Genomic DNA, 27,040 nt, shown 5'->3' with positions numbered 1-27,040 from the left:
TCAAATTGCGCGCATTTTCTCCCGGGTTCATCGCCAGCACGTGGAACCCTCTTTCTGGCAAAAGAGACCACACACAGACAGACAGACAGACAGACGCAATCCAGAGAGCCGGAGACCCGATGCTCCCGTTCCCAAACCCCTGCTCGTCCCTCGCCCGGGGTCAGTGGATAGTCAGAAAGCGGCGCCGGCGCTGCCGCTCGGGGCGCTCCCGGGTGGGTGGGTGGGGCGCGGAGGTTGACTGGAGGGCGGGACCAAGAGGCGGAGCCTGCCCATAGGACGGGCTGGGCGGGGGAATCCATGCCACTAGAGGCGAAGCGTTTGCTCCTGCCGCGTTGACAGCGTCAGGTCAGTGCGAGACGAGCGGGAGCCTCTCGCGGCGCGGCGCGTCGGGGCAGGGGAGAGGGAGCGCCGCACGGGCTGCCGTCCCAGAGTGCCCGCCCGCCTCAGTAGCGGCTGCCACTCGCTGCAACTCTAGGAGGCGTTCGGGGAACTCGGTCCGTGGAGGCACGTGTCTCTGGGTCCAGCGGGAGCGGGGCGGCTGCGGGAGGTGCGACGGACTGGGGTTGGTGGGGTGGGGTGTATCGGAATAGGGGAGCTGGCGCCGCAAAAAGGCAGAAGAAACTTTGGTTTTTTTTTTTCTGCGGGGGTGGGGGACCTCGAGGAGGGCCGTGCCAGGCAAGAGCAGGTCTTCTTCCCTATCAGAGTCGGAGGCGCAGGGTTTCCTCTGAGAGTTCCTCTCCAGACTCGGGGGTTGTGATAGCGGTCGGGAGAAGGAGTTGAAGTCTTTCCGGATAGGGTTCCCCTACGCGGACTCCGTGGAAAGATAAGACTTACTATCCGGGGTTGGAGGGGTGGGGGACGGTGAAGGGAAGGAGAGACATCTGTACGAAAGACATGCCCGTGTAAACACACGCGCAACAACTTATTAACTCGTAGTTCATGGATATGTCAGTCTGAGGAGTTGGACCCTAGACGAGGAAAATTCTGCCCAGGTAAAAGGAATCTGAGAAGGGTTGCAAAGGGTTTTTGTGATGTGCAGATTTTGACTTGAAAGTCTTTAGTTAAAAGAAAAAAAGATAAACGTTTCCTGGCCCCTTTAGGCATGGGTGTGCAGTTTGCTTTGCATTAGGTCTGAGTAATACATCTTGAGGAAGGAGACGCTGATAGTAACTTGAATTATATTTGAGTTCCTGATAAATCCAAGTGGGCAGGAATGGGCATTAATAGGCGCCCTCTGGGTTTGCTGAAGTAGTTTCATAGGGCTTTGTTGTACTCTAGATCCCCTTAATCTTTTAGCTTTTCCTACGTAAATTGCCTGCTTGTGAGTATTCTGATAGTAGGAAAATGTAAAGCACCTGTAGCCAAGATGGGTCCTTATGAATAAAGACAAAATGATGGACTGGGAGTTACACTTAGTACTTAGTAATTCAAAAGTGCTGATAATTTCTTTTAAATAAATCATGCCTTTTCTTAGCTTTCCTAATCACAACAAGGAGTTTAAATAGGGTTTGGAGTGTAATCATTCCACAACAGAGATTATAGATTGTGAAATACATATAATGCCTTGGTGTCATATCCCAAGTCTGCAGGAGTGTTTTGTAAATTTCCCACTGACATTTCTCCCTAGGGCATTAAACGCTAGAGACTGCAAGTTCCTGTTAGTGTCGTAACTAACTTTGAGGCAATATGTATGAGTTATGATCCAGTATGGTAACAGGGTCATAATTTAATACTTCAGTAGCATTTTGGTGATAAGTTGAGTGAGGAAACACTTTTTATGGAGCATGGATGTCCACAGGTAAAAAAACAACCACCATAATTGCTTTCAGTGATAACTTGAAATCAAATATTTCCATCGCTAGCCAAATCATAAACAGTTATATTTCATAAATTATAATTTACCAAATATATCCAGAAGACATAAGAGCCAATTTAGTAATGAGCATTCATTTGACAATAATTATTTCAAAATTCAACCCTGACTCCTTTTAAAATATGTACGGTGTAATGTTCTGAGATGGGATTGAGCTAGAAAGTGATGGTACAGTTACTTTCTTTGTATAGTGACCTTTGAACCATCTTTTTGATATAAGTGTCAGATGTTAATAACACCCACAGAGGCAGTTTTTACTTGTGAAACTAGAAAGATTAGCCATTTTCCTGTGTGTGGTACAGTGAGTGAAAGCTGTATCTAAGAAGGAAAAAGGGAAAGGAAAATCAGACAGTGATTACAGGTTATGTAGGTTGTTATCTTGATCATAAAGATTAGTGATACTTAGTCTGGTGTACTCCAGTTGAAGTGGGACTTACCAGAGAGTTGAAATCCCAATACTTCTGGAGACTAAATTGCTGAAGTGGGTTCATTACTACATAGAAACCTTTATAAGAAAAAGGCAGTTTAGATTGTAGTTATTTAATGTATATGATAAAGTTGTCTGTGAAAAAAGTTTATTTGGAACTTAATTCTAACTCCTATCTCATCAATTAAAGTGCTTCTTTTCAACTCATTTCTATTAAGTTCATTTTGTGGAGTAATCATTCTGATATATTGCTTAAAGATATTTTGATTTCCAGAGATGTTTGTATCTAAACTACCATATTGATAAAATCTAATATTTAATTTTTTAAAAAACGATGTCTGCAATAAAATAAATGAAAGTAGCATGCAATCGAGTCATGCACCGTTATTAATGGCAGAATAAACATTTGTGATTTTTTTTTTTTTACATGAGCATGTTAGATTTTTCCTCTTTGTACTTAGATTAGCTTTGCACGGAAAAAATGTTGAATGCAGTTTGGGCAGCAAAAATTGGTACCTTGAATTTGGTGTGTGTGTTTTTTTAATGTTCCTTACATCCTAGTCTTGAATATTTTTATATTTCAGTCTTCTCTGTATTTTTTAGAAGTTAGTCTCAAAAAACTTACAAGATTTCAGGTCTAGGCTAAAGAACTTAGTAGATTCTCGGTATAATTTTCAATTTAGTTATCTGGTTTAGATAATCAGCTCAACTTTAAAATTGAGTCTCTATGCTTACCATCAATATGGGATAGCCATTCCATCACTTTGAACACCAATTATGTTGGTTTTTATTTTATTTTTAGCACAAATCTTTTTTTTTTTTGAAAGCTTATTTCCTGGTATCTGGGGTAACGTTAAATAACTACAACACTTTGTAGAAGAACGGATTATAAGACATTCATTCTATGTTTTCAGAAGCTGAAATCTAAAGTTACCTGTTTTAAAGTGAAGTAAAAGTCTAGTTGATATATGGATGTGCCTTGTCCTCAGAATCCCTAAAATGTTACTGTAATTATTTTATTTATCCAAAGAAGACTACACTTAATTTTTTCCAAAATCAATGGAAGCAATAATATGCTATAGATTACATAGAATAACCAGAGAGAGAAAAATTTCTAATTTTACTAATATTTACGTAGCACTTTTCAATAAATGAAATGCATTATATGAATGATCAGATTTTTCAGTATATCTGTCAGATTCCTCTTCTCAATATTTTTTTCATGTACTGTACATATAAAAAGCTTTTTGTCAATTAGTGATATTAATACATTGCCACAAACTCTCAGTTCAAAATCTATAATAGTGAAGTTATATATAGTTCAGCCCTTTACATATCAGCCCAATCTGTTTCACTGGTTGATTATGGAAATAAAATGAGTAGAGAATTAAGTGAGCTCCTAAGACAACAATGCAATATATATGACAAGAAATAAATTCATAATATCTATTTACTCCCATGTAATCTCAATCAAAATTGTGGCCTATGTTTTAAAAGTTTTGCTTGCCAGTATTGCAGATGATCATGTGCTGCTATAATTTAAAACCATCTAGAAATAACAATTTGCCACCAGAAAATAGCTGGATGGCCAGTAGTATGATTCCTTACGGTATGCATTAGAAGTCATAATGAACATACAGCATAAGGATTGTAGTGAATAGCTTGATAAAACTTAGTTTTCTGTTTTGTTGCTCTGCTTTGATATTGGAAATCAGGACAGGTTTAAAATAAACCTGCAATACTACAGCCATACTTGGAATAAGTGAAGTCAGAACAATTAAGATATTTTTGGATGAGAAAAAAAATAAGGGGGAAATCTCATAAAGATATATACGATTAGTGTAGGGATGATATGGTGAAAGAGTCTTAAATATTAGAATTAATGTGAACATGGAAAATTCAGAATCTATCTAAAGAATTGCTTCTTCATATCGTCTTAGCGTAAAGTTATGTGATTAGCACAAGGTGTAAGAGCTATGAACTCTGACAGTTTTAAAAGAGGTGTAAACAAAGTCATGGGAAATAGTATAAACTTATCATAGCTACTGGTCAAGATGGCTGTAAAGTATTGTAAAGTCAACATGCTTCTCCATACTGTTGGCTAGGGACTATAAGCAGAAGGGAGCAGTTGCATTCACATGCTGCCTAATGCTTTCTCACAAACAACTGGTTAGACTGTGTGGGACTAAAATGCTAGATTAGCTGGGCATCTCATCTGAAATGGCATTCAGTACTGTAAGTGTTTCCTTGCTATTGCTAATGACTCATAATTAACACTTAAGAAATTGCACCAATTTGGACCACTTGCACTACTGAGAAAATGCAGGCTTTTTTGTGTTTTTTGAGAAAATGTTCTTGTGTATGAGCTATTTGATTGTGCCATTATAGAATGTGTTGTGGATGAGAGTCACTAAGAAAGATCTAGCAATCAACAGGTCACGTCTAATTTTTGCCAGCCAGCTAGCATTATATCAAGTCACATATTGTACATGACAGTGTATGAGTGAGTAGCTGTTGGAATAGAAAAGCTCCCCAGAAATACAAACGCCACCTCATTCTCCTATGACTAAGCATATTATTTGCATAGCCAGAACAAAGTCTATGAATTTAATACTGTGAATCCCAAAGTTCCGCCTTACAAAGCAACAACTATTTGCAGCTTTACTAGTTGAAAATTAGCAGGGTTGGAACGAAGGAAGGAGGGAATGGGATAGAAATTCTAAATAAAAAAGAAGGAATGATTTGAACTATACTGCCTTTTAAGATTATATCTATTTGCAATTATTGGTCAGTGTTGGCTGTTTGTAGAAGCCATCACTTGATACTGAAATTATCAAATCAATAACTTGGAGGTATGAATTCAGCTTCAATAGGAAAAAAGGCGTGACTTTTGAAAAACTTATCAATGCAGTACATCACAGTTTTGAAAAAGCCACTGGCTTTTTATTTAATATTTCAAATCAAACATTCCCATCAAAATTACTTTGGCGTCTACAATTATGGCACAATGCTTTTGAGTGTTGCGTTAATTTCAGAGTACAAATACTCTAATAGGAATTCAAATTATCCGTAGCCTGCAGTTTATCTGATTTTCCGCTTTAGCTCTCAGCGATTACTTATGTGTCTGTTTTAATGTTTTCTAGTACAGGATTGGGTGGAGCCTTTCCTTACTCTGCCACATTTTCCCTTAACGAACATTGAATACCTGGGTTACATAAAATCAAACTTCAGGATGCAGCAAGGATTGTCAGTTTTTAATTTACAGTGTAATCCTAGAACTTCTAGGAAGTATAGATGGGGAGATAGAGGATTTTTTTTCCCCTTACATTTGGTCAGCTTGAAGTGTTCCCTCAGGAAGAAAAATGAAAACTTTTTTTTTCTTTGAAAGACAAGAATAGCTTGGGATATGAGGATTTGAACAGACATAATTAAAAGCAAGAGAAATTTCAACTCTGCTGTGATTGTGCTTCAGCTAAAACAGTATTAAGAGAAATAATCTTGTAACTTTTTATCTTTTCTAGTTTGTTTTATAATGATAGGATTCTATACAAGTGAGATTGGATTTTGCTAAACTTCTAGACATCACCAGGAACCATTTAGCTTTCCAGTGTAGAAGTAGTTCTTGACTTACAACTATTCATTTCGTGACCATTCTAGGTTACAATGGCACTGAAAAAGGGATTTATTTCTAATCCTTGGATTTACAACCATTTCAATGTCCCCAGTCACATGAACAAATTTTGGGCACTTGGCAACTGGTGTGTATTTACAACAGTTGCAGTGTCCCTCGGTCATTTGATAGCCATTCCTAGGCAGCTTCCAACAAGCAAAGTTTATGGGGGGGAAATGGATTCACTTAACAACTGCAGTGATTCATTTAACAACCATGGCAAAAAGGTCATAAAATTGCACACAGCTCAATTTCCTTACTTAGCAACAGAAAATTGGTTTCCAATTGTGGTTGTAGACTACTTGTAATCTACATTTTTAAATATTTCTGTAGACAACAAATTGTTCTTGTGTTCTGTGGTTTCACCCACTTCATATAAGCCAACATTTTTCAAAAGTTGGCAACTATAAGATGGGTGGACTTCAACTCCCAGAATTCCCCAGCCAACATGCAAGTGGTAACACTTAATACAAAGTCTTTCACACTGATGTGAAAAATACGGGAAATGAGTTGTCTTTTAAAAGTAAAATGTTTGGTTTAAAAAAATTATTTTAAAAATAAAATACTTTGATTTTAGATATTTTTATTAGAATATATGCTTTGTATTACTGGGTTTTGATCTTGAATTTTCTTTTTAAATCAAAGTTTTAAACATAAACTATTAACTTTTTTTATCCTTATGAGCCCCTGTCAAATTTTCCCCTTTTTTCATGTTTGTCCTTTATTTTTTCCAATAAAATATAGTCACTGTAAATATAATTCATTGCTTTCCTCTAATATCTTATGTACACCAAACTTCACACATATATTTTTAAACTAAAACTTCAAGCTATATTTTAAGACATATCTTCCCAAATCAACATGCAGAAAGAATATTAAAAGACAAGAATACTATAAGTTACTTCCATATTTATATAATATGAAAATGTTTAATGAGGAATGTCTCTATTCAAATATTCCATCATTTGAAAGTTCTTTAAATATGGAATTTGAGGTATGAAAATAATTTAAGGTAAGGTAAGGAAAGTTTTTGATTGGTGGACTCACTTGGGATTTTAAGAATGCTTTGGGCACTCTCATATAAGTGCAGGTGTACGGACGTTTCCTTCTATACAAAATGACTGCCAGTCGTGGATATGGCCAGTCATATAACCCTTGTTTTTCAGAAGGTAGGGCTGACAAGATTGCTCCCTTTATTCACCTTCACTCACAATAACCATGATACATTTTCTTGAGAACATACTTGTTTTTAACAACTACTTGTTTTTAACTAGAAGGATCTAAAATAATAAAGTAAAATAAACGGATGGATTGATGCCCAGATTGGTCAAGGCTGCAAACAAAGTGGTGGCCAGAGGCAGCTTGTTGCTTATGGTATTGCTAACTGAAGTGTAAAATAGCTTAATTAATATATGAAAATACATTTTCAGGCTGTTGTATGTTGCTCATCTAACTGCAGCTTGCAACATTAGAGTTGTTGAATATACTCTTAGCTGCTGAGGATAGTAAAGATACATTTCCTCATGCCATTTTACAACTAAGTAGTTATGATAACAAATAGCCCGAGGAGTCAGGATTCTTTTTTCTTTTCCCATGCCTGGAACAACTATAGATTGCTCTTGATCTTTATTCCTGTTAAACAAGAAAATATTCAGCTATTCCTATGTTTTCGCTACTACCACTTGAGCAACTCTTTTTCCAGGAAGCAAGGCCAGGTTTAAACATAAAACTTTTTTCTTCAGCGATTTCATTTCATCTTGTAAAAAGAATCTTGTAGAAGTTGAACATTCTTTTTCTTTAGTCTTTCAAATCATTTAATCATAAAAATGTCAACATGCTTTACCATTTTGCTAAGCAGGTGATTGGTTTGTATTTTTTTTATAATAGGAAAACAAACAGACATGCGTAATCCCAAACACACATCTATTTGAAATGATAACACTTTCTTTGGATTCTATCATTTTGATTTTTCTGAAAATATAAACTGCCTTGATGAAATGCCAATCAGGAGAAAAGCATATAAAATGTTTGAAAATTTATTTTTGAGTAAAGATACCTTAATTTAAATGCTTTAGATTAATCTCTAAGACATACAAAGTAGAAATAGTACAAGAAGAATATCAGGAAAAGATTAATAGAGTCAGATAATTAGTTCTTTCATTTGACATAGATCTCTAATGTTCTAGCAATGTTCTTACCTCTGATGCTTTTAACCAAAATTGAACATGATGGTGAGAATTTCCGCTTACAAATATTTGGCTTTTTCAAAATAACAAAGCTGGGAGGAAGGGGAGGGGAGAGACTGCAAACTTCATATTTGTTTTCAATTTAAACAGCAGTACAGAGTTTAGGAGAATTCAGTACAGCAGATTCTTCTTTTAGCATCTTGACAAGAATGTTATTCTTTACAGACATAATTTACATTTTATAATTTCTAAATATTCTATGTAAGCTTTAAATTATCACTTCAAGCACTTTTTGTGGGTATTTTCTGCAACTAAATTAAGCAAAAGATGCCCCAGTTTTAATGTCACAGGGATGTGTTATTTGTTACTTCAAACAAGCTAATATGCAGACAAAAATGTTAATTATAGGGTTTGAGAACTTGCTGGTCATTAAGCAGTAATGGTCAGAAGAACAGGTTTTACTTCCCAAGGGCAGGGACTTTGATTACCCCAATCAGGAGATTTAAAGAAAAGCAACATTGATTTGTTAATATTTATTATTCCAATTACTTATACTTGGGAACATGAGAAAACTAGCAGAGTTTAAGTCTTATTACAGTGAATAACATTTCAGTTAATTGGGGCTAACTAATTCCCCAGTTTCTTCAGTGGCACTTAAGAACAACTAACTTTCTTTGAATCTGGGATGCAAGTGTTCTATTTTAGATTCGAATGGTGAGACTGAAAAAAAAGTTAAAATAGAAGCATTCTATTTATTTGCCAAGTATATATGGCTGCCTATCGCACATAAAGTGGCTCTGGGTGGCATACAATAAAACCAACAATTAAAAACCATAAATATGGATAAAACAAGATTATGATGGGGAAAATATATAGCCAACATGCCGATTCACTATTGCCAAGAGATGCTCTGGCTCCCCAGAACCATGTTTTGAGGGCTTTCTGAAGGTCTAAGGTTAGGGCCAAGCTAACCTCACCATAGATGATGTTCCAGAGGGCAAAAAAGGCTCACCTTAGTCCAGTGAGATGGAATTCTTTCACAGATGGGCAGCATATCCCTCCAACAAGACCTAATGGGTGGGATAGATGTAATCAGGAAGTCTGTTCCCCAAATAATCCAGCCCTGTGCCTATATAGTTTTAAAAGTTAAAACCAGCACCAACAATTGGACGTTGAAGCAAACCAGTTACCAATATAGGTGATGGAGCAGAGTGGTACCATGTCTCACTCTAGTCTAGGGGCAGACATAACTGCCCCCATTACCTCATTCTGCACTAGTTGAAGTTTTCAGAACTCTAAAATCAGCAGTAGCCCCATGTAGAATATCTGAAAGGTTATAATCAACACACAAATTCTTTTCTACTTTTAAAGATATGTTAGAATTAATTCAACATTGAATAAAATCCTGTGATCTTTTGACTATTAGTTTTTTGTATGGCATACTTTAAAGGAGCTCTGATGTTCTCCCAGACATGATGGCCTGGACTGTATCAACTCCAACAATGAAATGGCTTATGCTTATGATGGAATCCAGCACATCTGGAAGTTGCTGTGATAAAGTAGTAAACTTTATTTTTATCTTTTCTAGTTTGTTTTGTAATGATAGGATTCTAAAGAAGTGTGATTGGATTTTGCTGAACTTTTACACATCACCAGGAACCATTTAGCTTTCCAGTGTAGAAGTAGTTCTTGACTTACAACTATTCATTTCGTGACCATTCTAGGTTACAATGGCACTGAAAAAGGGATTTATTTCTAATCCTTGGATTTACAACCATTTCAATGTCCCCAGTCACATGAACAAATTTTGGGCACTTGGCAACTGGTGTGTATTTACAACAGTTGCAGTGTCCCGGGGTCATGTGATAGCCATTCCTAGGCATGTTCCGACAAGCAAAATTTATGGGGGGAAACGGATTCACTTAACAACTGCAGTGATTCATTTAACAACCATGGCAAAAAGCTCATAAAATTGCACACAACTCAATTTCCTTACTTAGCAACAGAAAATTGGTTTCCAATTGTGGTTGTAGACTACTTGTAATCTACATTTTTAAATATTTCTGTAGACAACAAATTGTTTGTGATAAAGTAGTAAACTGTCTTATGGAACATAATTTAAATTTACATTGCTGGAATGACCCTTAATGGAAATGTCATTTCTGACTATTTATTTCTGTTTCCCTATTTTGACTATGGACGCAGTTTCTCCAATGTCATTGAAGTCACATCAAACTCTTCACCCCATGCATCATGCACTATTTCAACCTTAATGTGATGTAACCTTGTGGTTGTGAAAGTCATGTGCACATCTTTCCATTCACTTTTGAGTGACAGGATGCTCAGTCTGGTAGGCAAAAGTTGAAGTAAAAGTAATTTCATGAAGAAGTCACTTCAAATGTATTGTCTTGTTTTGATTAATAAATAAAAATAATAAAATATAAAATATAGCTTTCCAAAATAAGAAATACTTTTTTATATATGGAAGAATGAACAGGGTAGTTCGAAATGTTACCAGAAATGTTCTGTAGTCACTGTTTATGGATATTTACAGTATTTTGTTCTGGAACATTAGGAATGGAGTTGGGTTCAAGAGATGTCGTATAAATTGTTTTTGTAAAACAAAGTAAGGGTAAGTTAAGATTTCTGGGACACTGGGCTAATTTTCTGATGAACAGTATTGCAGAAGCAGAAACTGAAAATGTTTCTGATTGCTGGGAAAAGAGTTCACATTAGAGCAGATAAAACAAATTTTATGGTGAATTAAGGATACAGATTAATATCATGAAAAAAATGTTTTGGCATCGTTTTCTTTGCTGTTTTCTCACTAGTGAAAGCAACACCAAATAAAGAAGTCTTCCATAATTCCCTATTAATTTGCAAGCTAGGACATCCAAATAATTTTAAAATTGGTTTAATATCCTTGTTCATAATCTGTTGAAATTGTCTTCTATTTTGGAAGAAAAGGTTAAATGTAAATCTAACAAATAAACAAATACTTTCCTTAACTTTCTTCGACATGTAATGCTACTTTTTTCTAGGCTTGAGATTAAAAATGAAAGCTAGGAATGTGTCACTGATTTCTAGTTTGAATATAACCTCGAACTATGATTAGCTGAAGTTTTACTTATAGTACAATAAGAGAGATGGGACTATGAGTCTGGCAAAAGACTGCATACATATGAGACTCTCGGTATCTGTTTGGAGACTTTTTATTAAAAAGTGACATCACAATAGGGTTAGCTGTTAATTTTTAATTCTCCATCCATATTTTCAGCATGTAATTGAAGAAGACAAAATTAAGATTTTCACCAGTGCTTCTTTGTAATTATCAGGCAAGGTTTGCAAGTTGGGGAAGTCTGTACATGCTTGTACTTATTCCTTTTTTCCTTTCTTTCTTTTGTTAATTTATGCTGTGCGCATAAACCCCAACATTCACTGGCTTGTTACAATCTATAACAAGGGCAAACAAAATATTTTAAAAGACTCGAATTAAATAAGGGAAATGTTAAGCCACACACTGACTTTCAGTATGAGATAACCTGCAATATAATCCCTAGTCCATATATACTAGTGTAGTTATGCGGAAATTAAACCAAAAAAATAGCAACTACGAAAAGTCTTGTAGGACCTTAAAAATAGCAATTTATGCCATAATAAATTGGTTACCACCAATTTATTTTTTGCTTTTGCTGCTACCAAAATGATTATTCATCTGAAAACCAACTGCAGAATGATTGGAAATCATTCCTGAGCCCTCACTCCACATTCCACAGAAGTGGATAAGTTGTAGCAGTGGAGATGTTGAATGAAAGCTCCCATTAATTTTATCTAATATGGTTAACCATCAAGGGATTATTTGAAGTGACTTTTGATTATTCTGATGCTACAAAGATGTCATCCTCAGTCCTTTTCTATTCATTCTGCTCATGAGTATAGATAGGTTTTACATACATCTTCTTTACTTTTTGAACATGTAAATAAAGAATATAGAATAACAAAGTTGGAAGGTACCTTGGAGATCACCTAGTCAACCCGCTACGTGAGCAAGGAGAATCTATACCATTTCAGACAAGTGGCTGTCCAATCTCCAAACCTCCAAGGATGGGGCACCCACAACTTCTGAAGGCAAGGCATTTCTCTGGTTAATTGATCTCACCTTTGGGAAATTTCTCTTTACTTCTATGTTGCTTCTCCTTGATTACAGTAGTTTCCTGAAGGTTCAAAATAACTTCCCTTTTTTGCGGGGGAAGCCTTGTTTCAGGCTGATCATGTAATTAGGCAATGTGGAAACAAAGTTTTATTTAACATTTTATCTTAATGAAAAAGAACTTGCTGCTTCTGCTTGAATTCTTAATGACCTTTTTTTTTTACACAGTAATAACAATTTGCTGTTGGTAAAAAGCAGCCTCCAGCTTGGATCAATTTATATGGAGGGAGTGAAGTGTGTATACAGGTAGTCCTCATAACGACAATTGAGCCCAACATTTCCATTGTTAAGGGAGACAATTGTTAAGTGAGTTTTGCCCCATTGTACGACCTTGCCAGTTGGAAGTGAATCACTGCAGCTGTTAAGTTAGTAAAATGGTTGTTAAGTGAATCTGACATCCCCATTGACTTTGCTTATCAGAAGTTGTAAAAGGAGATCACATGACGCAGTAATCATAAATATGAGCCATTTGCCAAACGTCTGAATTTTGATCATGTGACCATGGGAATGCTGCAAAGGTTATTAAGTGTGAAAACTGGCCATGTCCCCTTTTTCAAAGTCATTTCAGCTTTGAATGATCACTAAATGAATAGTTGTAAATTGAGAATTATTTGTAGTCCAATTCAGATTTGCAAATGAAGCTTTCTTTACTATAATGCTCTCGCTTGCTCTTCTGTTTGAAATTTCAATATGAGTTTATACTTTTTAGCAATTACATGTTCACATGTAATCGTGCACAGTTCTGTTTTAAATTCAGTTTTACAATGGCCAAAACCATAAATTCTTTTGTCTATTTTAAATCTAATAATTGTAAATAAGAGACTATTGACTCTATATCCTACTTCTACTTATTATTTTCTTGATTTTATTTTATTTTCTCCTTTACAAAAATCTAGTATTTTACAGTAAGTTAGCCTTTCTGTTTACCTATTATTTTTTGTCTATAAAATGCTTCGTGCTGAGAATCACAAAGATGTTTTTAGACACAGCCTGGATTAGTATCTATTTCTTATTCTCAATATGGCACATCTAACATAAAAATTTTAAAATACACATTAACCTTGACTTTATCACTAATATCCATGCCACAAAAATCTTGGGTCGGGTCCTCCTAACTCAAAAAACCTTCTGTTTCTCAGCAACATCCATTTTCTTTTATCAAAATCAAACAGAAAATTTCGAATCAAGTAAACTCAATCCTCCTCTTTCCTTTGTATCTAGTAATACTATATTTAATTTGTGGTTTTTCCCACTAACACACAAATCTATGTATATATCCTTCTGCCATAGTTTGAATGGTGCATCAATTTTCTAAACAGTTATTGTCTGAAGCAAAAGTATCATTTTAGGCAAGACATTAATTTTTATTTTTATTTTGTAAATTTTATTTGAGTTTTCACAAAGAACAAAAAAATACAAATAAAACATCTTTTTTGAAAGTAGCGTAATCCCAGGTTACATTTCTTCGTACAGACACAAATTCAGGTTCATGCTCATTTTTATATTCTATTCCATATCTTACTACTATTTTACATTTTCTACATAGCTTCTCCCCTCTTTTAATTTTCTCAATTTTATTTTAATTATCTCATCTCAATTCAAATCATTGTATTTATATCTTTTGTCTGTCTTGTTTCAATTATCTATTATCTTTTCTCATTAAACAAAATTTCTCCTGTAGTTACTGATTGGGGTATGACGGCTTTATATTTTTTCCCTAAAGTTATAACATTCAATATAATACATAACTTCCATTCGGATTCTGCTTGGTACATTCTTAAAATACACACTGTATTCTTTAAAAAAGAAAAAATTATAAATGTATATAATTAAAACAACATTCCATTCCAATTCAATTCTATCATTAATATTAATATTCATTAAAGTCTTAATATCTTTAACATTACTTTTCAATTAAATATCATACTTCTGTGGGGACAATTATAAGGTTTCCATAGTTAATTCCCCCTTCACTTATATTTTATAAAACATTAACTAATTAAAATGTTCCCGTTCCTTCCTAATTCAATTTTCTCATTTATTTTATTTCACTTATTTTATTCACAGACATTTCACTAAATTACACTAACTATTTTATCCCTCATTTTAATCATATGCTGTTTCCAATTTTCTAAAGTTATTTCTATTACTAATATAACAATACAATCTTATGTACCTTTACAGAATCCCTTTTTCAGTTAGATTTTCACCCATTATCCGTAAATAGGTCCTGTTTCTCTATATCTTGCTCCGGTCCTTTGTTACTTCTTTTCCTTTTCTTCTTCCCTCTCTTCTTCTCTCTCCCCTTTTTACCCCCTTGTCTCTCTACCTCTATTTCTCTCTTCTGTATTCCCCTTTTCTGTTGCTTTCCAGTATTATACTTATTTTTTGAATTATTTTTCTTTTCTTTGGTTGTTTTTTTAAGTCTTAAATTCTCCATTCTCTTTCCCCCCTTTCCTTTTTCTTCCCCACATAAAATTGCTTGTTCATTAAAGATGGCTTCTTCTCTGTCCCAGTCTTCTTGTTTTGCAGTCGTTTCTTGTTGTTTCTCAGTGTTCCAATTCTCCATTTCTAAGAATTGAAAAACGAAGCCAAAAGAACCCTTCCCTTCTTGTGCATCTTCTTTGTACTTTTTAAGTTCAATTTTCAATTCATCCAGAAGTGGTGCCATTGTATAAATTTTTAAACAACCACCTGATTGATTTTAGTCATTCAAATATAATAACCAAAAATCCAAAGATCACCAAATAATCCAAATACACGCAAGCTGTTTCTTTTTGCTCTTTTTTTCACTTTCTCTTCCTGGGGTTACTATTTAGTTACAAAGTTTCAGTTAAAATGTATCTTTTGGAAGTCTTGTTGAAATTTTACTGTAGATTCTTTTTAATTCCAGGCAGTCTCCTCCCTCTTCCAGATCCTGCCCTTATTCTTTTTCTCTCCCTTCCCGCTTATGAAAAAGAAAAATTTTAATGTCCAGAAATCTTTATTATCCCTTTGGCATTTTGTTTTATTTTCTGCTTAATTGCCTATTGATGTCAAAGCGGATTTTTCCGATATCTTATTTAAGTCTCTTAGTTGTCAGTATAGGGAAGGAGAAGAAGAAAAAAAAAAAGCCAAACCTTTCCCTTTTCACTTTCCTTCGCCGCTTCTGACTCTTCTTTGGGAGCGATGTTATTTTTTGTAAGTTTAAATTCCAGGGTACCTTAGTTGTTGCTTTTACAATTTAACCCGGTCAGCCAAAACTTTCACTTCTTATCTTCCTCCTGCACATTCTTTTCCGGTCGAGTTCTTCTTTGTGGTGGCCATTTCTGACCACCACTGCAACCGCCTTCGGGAAAGGGAGTAATGGCCAGCTGAGGAGGAGAGATGTGGCTCTCCTCGACCCTGCTGGTGGTCTCCCCCCCTCTTCACCACCTCTACGAGGTGGCTTAGCCCCGAAACCAGCTGGCTCGGGGCACTCCAGCGGCAAGCCCAGACAGAAACCGCGCACGATCGCGGATTTCTGTCTGTTGCCGAAGAGACTTCAAACCAGAAGCCCAGGCAAGACATTCATTTTTATCACAGAAAATCTCCCCAAGAATGATAGTTGTAGTTTCTGCCATTTTAACATGGCTTGTTTAACTTATTTAACTTTACTCCATGTCTTATCATGATTATTTAGAAATAACATACAATTCATATTTATCATTATGACATCCAAATATTTTACCTCCTTCTCAATCTTAAAGCCTGTTTTGTTAAACAATTCTGTTTGATCTATTTTCATATCTTTTGCAATATCTTTATCTTTTCTTTATTAATCTTGAAACCTGCTAATACACTAGCATCTTTTAATTTGTTTATTAATATTTCAATTCCATTTAAAGGATTGTCCCAAACCAACACTTGTTTCTTTTTGTATCACATGGGGTTTTTTAGATGTCCATTAACAATTACTTGTACTTTCTGTGAAATACAGATGTTTTACCTGTTTTATAAAGTTCTGTAAAAATTAAATTCTTTCAGAACTTTGGACGAGAAAGCCCAATTCAACTGTGAAAGGCATTCTGTGCACCTGAGAAGATCAGTGTGGCTTGTTTTTTTATCGTATTGCTCCAAGTATTCCCAAATATCCCACAAATTTCTAATCTTATCCCTCAACTGTATTTTAGATAAAAATCTATATGAATTCTCATCAATAAATTCTTGCAAAATTATTTTCAGTCCATCAGAAAGAATAATTGGGAAGAACTTCTAGTCATTATTCAATAATGATATTGGCCAATATTTTCCTGTTAAAGTCAAATCTTATCCCTCTTTAGATAAATAGTATAATATATGCCTCTGGCTTCTTTCCAACTCTCTGGCAAATTTCCTCCCTGTGGTTTATTGTATTTTGTAAAGGTTGTAAAAGTTCATCCTCAAAACATTTCTTAATCCATCTGTCCAGGAAGCTTTCCTAGTTTAATCTTTTTTTATGGCTTCAGAAACTTCCCTTATAAATATATGTCTCTGGTCCTTTGTAATCCTGAGTAAATTTTATTTTTTTAAATGTTCATCTATTTTCTACAGAGATGTCACTTTATACAAATTGGAGTAATATTGAATAGTGAAATGCTTTTTGTCCATTGATACAGATCCCCATTTTGTAATTGATACAGATCTCCGTTTTGTAATTTCAATATTTTATTTTCAGTTTTGTAATTGATATGCTACTCTCTTTACTGATCTATTTGCAAACTCAATTTTTTTCTTTACACAATTCATTTTTTTCCATTTATTGCTCCTGACAGTTAATTGTTGTTGTAAAATATTGCTCTTAATTTTTTAAGAAATACTCGTGAGAAATACTTAGGCAGATGGAACAATAGGAAAATATATGGCTGAAAGGATTGAACTTTGCACTGGAGATTTTTTTAATAAAATAGGATACATTGGAATATGTACCAGACAATTTTTTTAGAATACATATAAGCACTTCAAATGTATGTTGGAAATGTGAACAACAAAAAGAGACATTTTATCACGTATGGTAGATATGTAAGAAAGCTAGATAAGTTTGGATTCAAATGCATATTCAGAGGATTTTAATGACTAATATGTAGTTGAAACCAGATATTGATCTTTTGGGGCTGATGGACAAACAATTGTGGAAAAAACTATGGAAATCTGTTTTTGTACATGATAACTGCAGTGAGATTATGGTATGCACAAAGATGGAGGATTGGTTGGTGCAGATGATGGAACTTGCCAAAGTGGCTTGATTGATTTCTTTGAACAAAGAAAAGACAGTATGTACATTTATTGTTGAGTAGATACCCCTTATAGACTTTTTGTGTGAAACCAAAATAATAATAAACTCTTGTTATGGTTTTGATGATTAAGATAATTATAGAGAGTTATGAAATAACTATAGAGTAAGAGGTAAATTTATCATGGTATTTATAACTGCTGTAAAAACAGATTGGAAGTATCTACTTTGTATGTTTTTCCTTTCTTTTTTATTTTTCTTTTAGTTTTTTCTTTCCTTCTTGCACTTGCAGCTTTCTCTTTGACTTCTTTCTTTTTTATGTTCTTTTTATCACTTTATATTAGTTTGTACTGGTTTATCTTTCATTTTTTAAGAAAAAAAATCTTTAATAAAAAGAATATTTAAAAAATTGGCAAGTATACACTCATTAGTTTACATTAATAGCAACTTTGAGATGAGAATATTAATTGGATAGTGCTGGAGAGTGACCATAAGGGATTGGGGGAAGGGGTGTTTGGAGTTTCATGCCTCCGTGAACAAAAGTGCCCAAATCTCTAGCTTTCAATCAAAACAAAAGATCTAATCCCCAGTCCAGGATTGGTTTCAGATTAGATCAAGTAGCATGACATGGTTGAAGGAAGCCAAGGAAGATTTGTTTATTAGATTTGCTTTTTACCGTCTCTTCCGAAATAGCAGACAAGGCAACCAACAATTTCTTTATGAACTTTTTAATTGATCAGCAGTAACTCTCTAACATCTAATTTAAATATCAGTTTGCTTTCCTTATCTGAAACATGACAGCTATCAAACTAATTTTCAGAACTTGAACACTGTCCTAGGATATCTTTCCTGGATGACTTTAGCCATAGATAGAAAGATGTTTAGATTCCAGGGTTACCTATTGTAAGAGAAAGAAGAGATCTACTAGCCTTTCTCCCCTCAATCCCTTATGGTCACTCTCCAGCACTATCCAATTAATGTTCTTATCTCAAAGTTGCTATTAATATAAACTAAGCCTTTCATGCTTGGGCCAATATATCTTGATAGACCTGCTGCATAGTCTCTTCAGTCATTAGTACTATTAGAATTGGTAGACCTCATATCTAGCTGCCAGACTGTATTTTATCCAATGTGCAACCACTTACTCACCTTCAGTATATGGAGTTCCAAGAACATTTTGTACTGCAAAATCAATTTCTTATATAAACTGATAAAAAGTAACTGGACAATTTTATAGAATTAATTTCCAAAGGTTTGTCCAAGTATTTTTCCAGATCTCTATTAAAGAAAGCATTTCCCACCAATTCCACTGCTAATTCTCCACAGCATAGGTTTTCAATTTTTTTCAGACTATGGAACATGTTAACTAAATAATAATGGAAATTTCTAGAACCCTTATCAAGAGACAAACTCTTAATAATATAAAATTTGTAATAAAATAAAACTTACTTTTAAAACTTATGAACTATTTATTATAATTTATGTATGCGTATTTTTATAATACAGGTATTTGAATTTGAATTTATATAATACAGGTATTTGAATTTCACAAAAACCCATTCTTGTTCCAGAAAGTTCCTCTGTATGAAAATGAATTGTTAATTGTAATTGCATAACTATTATTTCCAGTATACTAAAATTAAACCTAATATTTCACAATTATTTGGATGGTTTCTTCTAACAAACAAATCAGCAGGTTCCCAGCTACTGGGCTACAGCTCAGTACCAGGCCTCAGCCCGTTTGGAACCAGTGGTGGGTGAGTCCATGCTTGAAGCTGCATTTGTGAAAGTAACACCTGTGTGTGAAACCATCCCCTCTTTCCCACCCATTGCCTCCATCGCTGGTCTGCCAAGCCAAAAATGTTGGCCTTAGAAAACTTATTTGGATGCCTGGCTGCATTCAAGTGAATTCCTTTTTCGCTTTTAGTCTCTCATGGAGCCCTCATGCAATTCTCATAGAACCCTGAGGTTCTGTGGACACCATGTGAAAAACTCATACCTTAAACAGTATTTTATAATGTTCCCAAGGCTGAAGGAAAATTGTGATAATCAGGTAGAGCCTCTTCTTTATATGCAGAAAGTCTAAGGTGTTTTATTCCTTGATCTTTCTAGGTAGAGTGTGAAAGTTTCTCATTTGAAACCTCAGAGAGCTGCTGCCAGTCATTGTAGACATTACTGAGCTAAACAGATTTGACTCTGACTCAGGATCAAGCAGGTTAAAGGAGTGTCATTTGCAGATAATATGAAGTTGTTAGAAAAGGTACCGCTGAAAAAATATCCAAGAGATCAGCGTTTTAGCTATCCATATTGTGGCAATCACATTCTATATTGCAGTTTCCCAACATATACACTCTTCCTGGAAAAAAGTATGCAAATGACCATGATAGGAGATGGAACATGTGAAGAAAAGTATACTTTTAGACACGCTTCTCTGGACTGTGACTTTTCCAAATGCAACCAGTAAGGAAGTAAAGTATTAGTGCTTTTACTCATCAGCAGATTTAAAAATGACAACAACCTGCAAATCCCATTCTGCTCCTTCTGTCATGTGTCTGGATATTTCTTAAATCTTCACAATGTTACTAAATAGCATTGATGTGCCAAATGTTATCCTTCAGCACTCCTTCAGAACCCTGCTGTGTTGCCCTCTGGCAATATGGGAGATGTGCTGAGTCCATCAAGGACATTCTAGTCCAACTAGAATGGATTTGAGAAGCCCTTGGAGAGTGACAGCCCTTTTGCATAGGTACTTCCCAGCACTATATACAGAAGGCCTGCAGGAGGTAGTCCATTAATAGATATTAATGACCTGGACACATACATCTGTCCAGGGCCCTGTTTCAGACTATCCAAATGGGCTGCTGTTGCTACAACTGCTTGATTGTGACAGGGAGAAAACTTCTCTCCATGTTACTTACATCACACATGAGTCTGTATCTCTAATCTTGTTTCCCTCTATCTGTTTTGACTCAAAGATGCCCAATTGCTGTAACCTTTTCTCATAATTCTAATGATTTCAACTGACCCTTTTTATCTCTTTTAAACTCTGCAAAATCCTTTTTAACACGATGATACATACATAAGGCAATGGTGATCTCACCACGGATTTCTGTTAAGGATCTTGTTTAATCATCACTTTTATTTTAGTTCCCTTCCTAAACCCTTTCATTCATAGCAATCACACCTTGGGTTAACATTTAAGTTACTGGTCCTATGTGTCTTATAAACTACGCCAGTGAGTTAGACTTTCCAAATTGGAGTCAGATTTCATTAATGAATAGATCAGGTTTGCATATTTTGTGCTGATATGCTTCTGCCTATATTTGATATTTTGAAGAGCATCAAGTGAAAGTAAAATATTCTTTCTTGAATGCCATGTGTCCAATATCTTTTCAGAATGCCTGGCTTATAAAAATAACAGACAAGACAACTCCATTGGCAGAAATTATTGAAAATATATGAGAGGGTGAATGAAGCCTGTTTTTTTAATAGTTAAAGCAGTATGTCTTTTTTCCAGGTTTCTATAGCTATTTCAGGAGCTCCTCCTACCTGTCCTTGGGTGGAGTGGAGAGGGATGGACCAGGAGCAGCACTGCAGTAATGTACATGCACAAGCCTAGGCTAGAGCACATGGAGGTTTCCAACCACCCCCATGAACATATAAAAGGACAAGATTGAAAAAGAGCTGCTTTGGATGTGGTCTACTAGCTAGAACAGGATACAGTTCTACGTAAAGCTAATGCATCCCTAAGATCAATGTATATTTTGCGCTGACTAATCTACTACTAAAGTCTACGATTCATTTTTGCATTGTTACTCCATTAATAAAAATGCTTTTTTATTCATTTGAACTATATTTCTTGGGAAACATTTAAACACATCTGAGACTAGATGTAGTTATTAGTGGTGGTTTATAATATACTAGAAATCATGTAAAATCTGTCCTAAATTAAAGATTAAAAATCCTGAATTCTTTTACACAGGATTCTGTTTTGCAAAAAAAAAAAATGCTGTAGTGTTTAGTCTATGGGAGAGTCAGTACTAGAGTTAATTTATAACTAAAACAAATGTATCTATAAAAAGAAGAACAGTTGCATAAGTAAGTCAAGAAAAAAAGGGTAGATAAGGCCTATCTGAACCTGTTTGATCCCAGTGATTTTATGACCAAGGAATTCAATTATAGGTGTGTTGAGCGCAGCAAATCACAGATCTTTAAATTAATGGGTCACAAATACCTTTATCAAAATTCTATATATATTCATATGCTGCAAAGTTCAATCTATCCTCCCGTAAATAAATTCCTAGCAGCTGCATTGGACACCTCTTGCTGAAACTAAATGGTTCGGCTGAAATATTTTTCAAACCTACCTACTGATATAAAGCCTAGCTTTAACTACAATAAACTAAATCAATTGATTTTTCCTTTAGATAAATATTTGATTGTGCATTGGCAGCATTTTGCTTCTGTAGGCCTCACAATAATTAGTGCTTAGGAGGCAAAGGACACAATTAATGTTGCAGGTAAATTGCATCCAATTCTATGCATGTATTGCCTAGGTTCTTTGTTCAGCTCAGATGGGTTTATTTAATATGAATTTTGCTTTATTTATTTAAAACACATTAAAGTTTACTATGGGTTAGCGTCTGTTACCAAACTTTAGGTTATTTCCTTAGAAAAGCAGTCATTTTTAAGTCATGTTTGAGAGAGTTTCAAAGAGATCCTTATGGTTTCATGATTTAGTAATAAGATAGGTAATAATTAATAAGATAGTAATAAAATAAAATATATTTATAATATTACCCTTAGTGCTGTGGGGAATAATTAGGACTAATTCTGCAAATGGGGTTTCAGATTTAGGCTGTTTACAAAGAAAATCATACTCCCATCCTTTTGAAAGGAGGTACACCTAAAATTATTCCATTTACTTTGATGGAACCTAAGTAGAATTTACTTCATTGAAATTGAAGTTCTTGAGGTTACTAATAAAAATCATATGATTGTAATAAATATTAAAATGTATGTCACCATCCTAACCAAAACAGTTCAAAAATGTCTTCGTACATTTTTCTTTATTTTTCGTTAGCATATCATATGACTTTCCTCTCGATCCCTAGGGATCCATTCTTTAGATATCTATCAAGACCTCAGTGTTGATGTACTGCAGAAATATATGGAATTGCTTTTTCCAGAATTTGTCACTGCTGTTTTCCTTATCTGTGAAGGAAGCTCAGTTACTCCCAATGGAGAAATTTTATGCTTGCTTGGTCTTAAAATAAAGTTCTTAAAAAAATCTGAGGGAAAGGTCATATCCTAATAACTATGACAATCTAAATTCCCAGGGAGTTTGAGAATGATGCTGTAGACCACAGCACTGACAGCTTTCCAGTAATAGGTTGCTGGAATGCTGCCAGGGAAAGTTATCTGCACTGAAGCAGAATTACAGTAGTGGAATAGAATACAAGCAAATGATACAAATGAGCAAATGGGTCTTCCTCTCCTCCCCCGATTAACTTTGCAATTTCTCATTGGTCTTTAAATTAGTCTTGTGATAGTGCTGTTGGCCAAAGCTCCTGGTCACTTGCGTCAAGAGTTGATGTAAAGTCAAGAAGAAACATGTGTTATCTGTGGGAACAGGAACCAAAGGTGTTCACAGCAAGAGGACTCTAGCATTGATAGGAATGGAATGGACATATTCTTGTTTTTCCTTTGTGGAAAAAATAAGGAAGTTATTAATTTATTAATTAATCAATCCTGGAACTGTCAGTGTATCATATATTCAGAGGTTAGAGATATGGAAAAATAATTTATACAAGCTATTCTCAGATTGAACATTCCTGCTAAAATCAATGAAACTTTTTTCCTGTTATCTGCGGGGACCTTTTCATTGTGTCTGGAAAAAGAAATTTTAAACATTGGTATCCTGCACATGAAAAACTACCTTCCCTTCGACTTCATATTTTAATAATTTAAAAAGCTGTTTTTACTCATTAAATTAGAACCTAGTTTGTCCATCTGATATGAAACTGATAAAGAAGCTGTCTCAGCTTAATCTACATCATAGCACTATGTTGAGCTTAAATAATATGGTAGGCTCCTAGGAAGAGTAGAGAGGTATTACGAAAAGTATTCTACTTAAAGTTCTTTCGTTTTTATTTGCTGACCATAAACTAAAATGGCATCTGTCTTTACATTGGATTTTTAATCTGTATTTGTAACTTAGTCTTGGAAGTTATAAAAATAGTTAAGTTTAATAATTTAATGTAATGTACATGCATTTATTTATCATTAAATTTATATACCGCTCATTAGCGAGTGACTCTGGGAGGCTTACAAGATCATGCGTGTGACGCATATAAAAACTATATTCTTATAACAGCCCTGTAAAATTGATCAGTGGTGTATTCCCATATTGCAGATAGAAAGAATGGATTGCCTAATTTATTTCCTGTCCATGGTCCCTTAGGTACTATTCTATATTATGCTACACTAGTTCTCTGTGCTACTTATTAAACCATAATCAGCCATGCTTGAAGAAACTTGTTAAACCATAAGCTCAGGCCTGCTAAAATTAGTTGTAGTGAGCTCATTGTCAAGGTTTCTGTTCATGCTCTGTGGTGTTCCTCTGTGCCCACCACATACATAGTTTCACAATTTTTTTCCATTATGTATCATACTGCCTTCATGTGCTCATAAAATAAGCAAACTCATCTCTTCCCACTCGCTTTTTTCTTCTCTCACGTGGAAATGATTTTTTTTCCACTTGCATTCCTCTGAAGGTTGTTTGATCATGATTAAGAAACATGACTATTTGTAACTAGTAAAGTAATACACTAATTTTTTCATTGATTTATTGAACACACAGCTGAATGAAAGCTATATTTCAATATTATAAACATTCACAAAGGATCAAATTTATATATGCCTTTTGATTATGGAAATTATTATTTAAAGTGGGTATTTTGTTAAGTATTTGTTACTTTCAGATTTCAGAAATCTGAAGGTAAAAAATTAAATTTAAATGTCATTAGAAAATTATTATGAACTGATACATAAACACTAAATTCTGAAGGAAACATCAAATCTATACCATGGGTAGGATTAATTTTTTTCTGAACAACATACACTCAAGAATAAACTAAAACTAGACATACGTTTACATAATACATCATTTTATGCACTTTATATACTCTTTGGGAACAATGCCATAATTTCCAATTTCAACAAAGATTGGGATATGTTATTGCCATCTATCATGCATTTTATTAGTTGATCAATTGATATGATTGCTTTTCTTTCTGGCATATATTCTCAATAATCAAAATTAAAAGTACCCTATTTTTATCACTTGAAGTTGCAAGTCATGCCAGAGGTTGATCACTGCTGTACCTTCCTTACAGATTATAAAATCATGAACCAGTCATCTAGATGTGCCATAAAGCAAGGAAACTTTTTAAAATATTTAAATTATGTTTTCAATAATTAGACTGAAGCAACTGTTTTCCTTATCTGTGATTCTATACTGTTATTTATTCCTTAAACATCTAATCCCTCATGTCTCTAAGTCTGGCTCTCATTTCCTCAACTTTTTATTTAATATAATGTCATTATAATAAAACTGAAATAAACTATGCTAAATTCATTATGTTTATGCATAATTAGTAATTTACTCAGAATGTTAAGATTCAGTTTCTTTCCTGAGAATGTATAATACTCATAAGACGTCATTTAAGGCTGGAATTTCAGGTTGGTATATATGGGCATAAATTCTGTTGCCTACTTTACAGGAACCAAGTTAGGTTTTAAAAGTTCTATCTGTATGTTTGTCTGGCTAAACTTCCTATTTCTATCCCAAGTTGACATTCCAGAAATGGATGACCATGGTTGGAAGCAGTTTGCTTCTTGGAAAAAAATGTAAGAATGCTTGCATTTGACTTACTTTACAGGAAGGGCAGGATTTGGAATGATGTTGCCTCTAAGGACCCATGTTGAATATATAAAAAAATGCAGTTGGAACTTTGAATATAAAAGGAATGCGGGAAGACTATTAGCCCTGATTTCTTTTACTGTCTAAATGTAAATGCTCTGTCTAAATGCTCATCACTCTGTTCTTTTAAAAGTGAGTTTGCTCTCTGTATTTTCAGTTCTTCAGTAAGCTTTGTTCCCTCTGAAGTGCCACTGAATGATCTAAGAGATGTAATTTAAAAATCTAATACTTTCAAATAATAAAATGCAGAGTCACTTTCCAATTACATAATACAACCCACTACAACCACATGATCTTTTCTGGTAGTAGAAACTGGCATGTTGCAGAAGTAACAAAAAGTCACTGTGAGAATGTCTCAATTCCTTAAATATGCCTTCCTTAAAAGATGTATCTAACCTTATATTTTTCATTGTCCCTACATTATAGATATCTAGCTCAAAAATTCCATATGTGTATGTTGAAATGTGATTTACGTGGAAAATAATGTTGAAATATTTCAAAATGTTAACAAATACTATGAAAGGTTTAACTGTAACAGTTGAGCTTTTCAATTTAGTTTAGAATAGTAATACAAATTAAATATATGAAATGGGGGGAAAGGCATAATCTTTAATACAGAAGCAGTTAACTTGAGTTCTTTGTGGCAGTGATGTGTGACAGAATGATCTGTAGTGCATGATGATAAGTGCTTCAATTTTCTGCTGGAACTACATTCATTGTGTAGCTTATCAGTTCACAAACTATGTGGTGACAGACACTTCTGAGATCTGCATACAGTCATAGAATTGGAAGATGTCATCAGATCCAGTTCTCGCTCAATAGTTAATTGTAATATAAGATGCATCTACTCCTACGTGGAGTATCATATATTTAAAACCATTATCATATTTCTCATTAATATTTTCTTCTTCAAAGTAGTTACAAATAACCTGTTACGTGACAATTCTATTGTCAGACTCTATATTATTGATCAACCAGCTCTAAATTTAGGTACATGAAATGTAACCATGAACAGACCATGAAATAGCTTAGAGGGTACACATTCAACTTTTTCAGATATCTGAACCATAGAGTATGCAAAATGCTATTGCTTATACTAAAATCTTATTCTAGTTAAATTATTGGTCCTAGTCTTATAAACCCATATTTTGAATGTTAATATGCTAAATAAAACAGCAATAGAATCACAGACTTCCTCCTTTTGACTTTTTAAAGAAGACACATTGACTTCTGCCTTGTTTGAGAAATCTGATTTAAAAGATGACTCAGGACATTGATATTATTAGAAATTTTGACTTTTGCTTAGGCTTTTACATCCTGCTTGTTATATATACTAAAATCTTCAAACTACTTTATTATCGTTATGAAAAAGAGTAATCAATATTCATTCTATCTATATGAAATGTTTAATGTTGAGTGTCTGGCATACAAATTTAAATAATTTCTGATAGAATGAGATT

The 27,040-nt window shown here is 34.4% G+C and overlaps 1 protein-coding gene across 2 annotated transcripts in view; it reads left to right on the top strand.

Annotated features, from left to right (window-relative positions):
• Nucleotides 1-284: 284 nt before the first annotated feature.
• PPARG (peroxisome proliferator activated receptor gamma) overlaps nucleotides 285-27,040 on the top strand; it is a 69,367-nt gene continuing 42,611 nt past the window's right edge. Inside the window, exon 1 of one of the 2 annotated variants that reach the window (XM_026724294.2) lies at nucleotides 285-345. The gene's annotated coding sequence lies outside the window, so the exon portion shown is untranslated. Of the gene's footprint in view, nucleotides 346-867; nucleotides 993-27,040 lie in introns of those variants that run through there. The other variant, XM_087923926.1, reaches the window with a different exon arrangement.

Source organism: Pseudonaja textilis, chromosome 2, assembly GCF_049901715.1.
Source record: "Pseudonaja textilis isolate UNSWEBS1 chromosome 2, rPseTex1.2, whole genome shotgun sequence".
NCBI classification, from domain to species: Eukaryota; Metazoa; Chordata; class Lepidosauria; order Squamata; family Elapidae; genus Pseudonaja; species Pseudonaja textilis.
The sequence above is the reverse complement of the archived record's forward strand: the minus strand, read 5'-3'. Positions and strand labels throughout refer to the sequence as shown.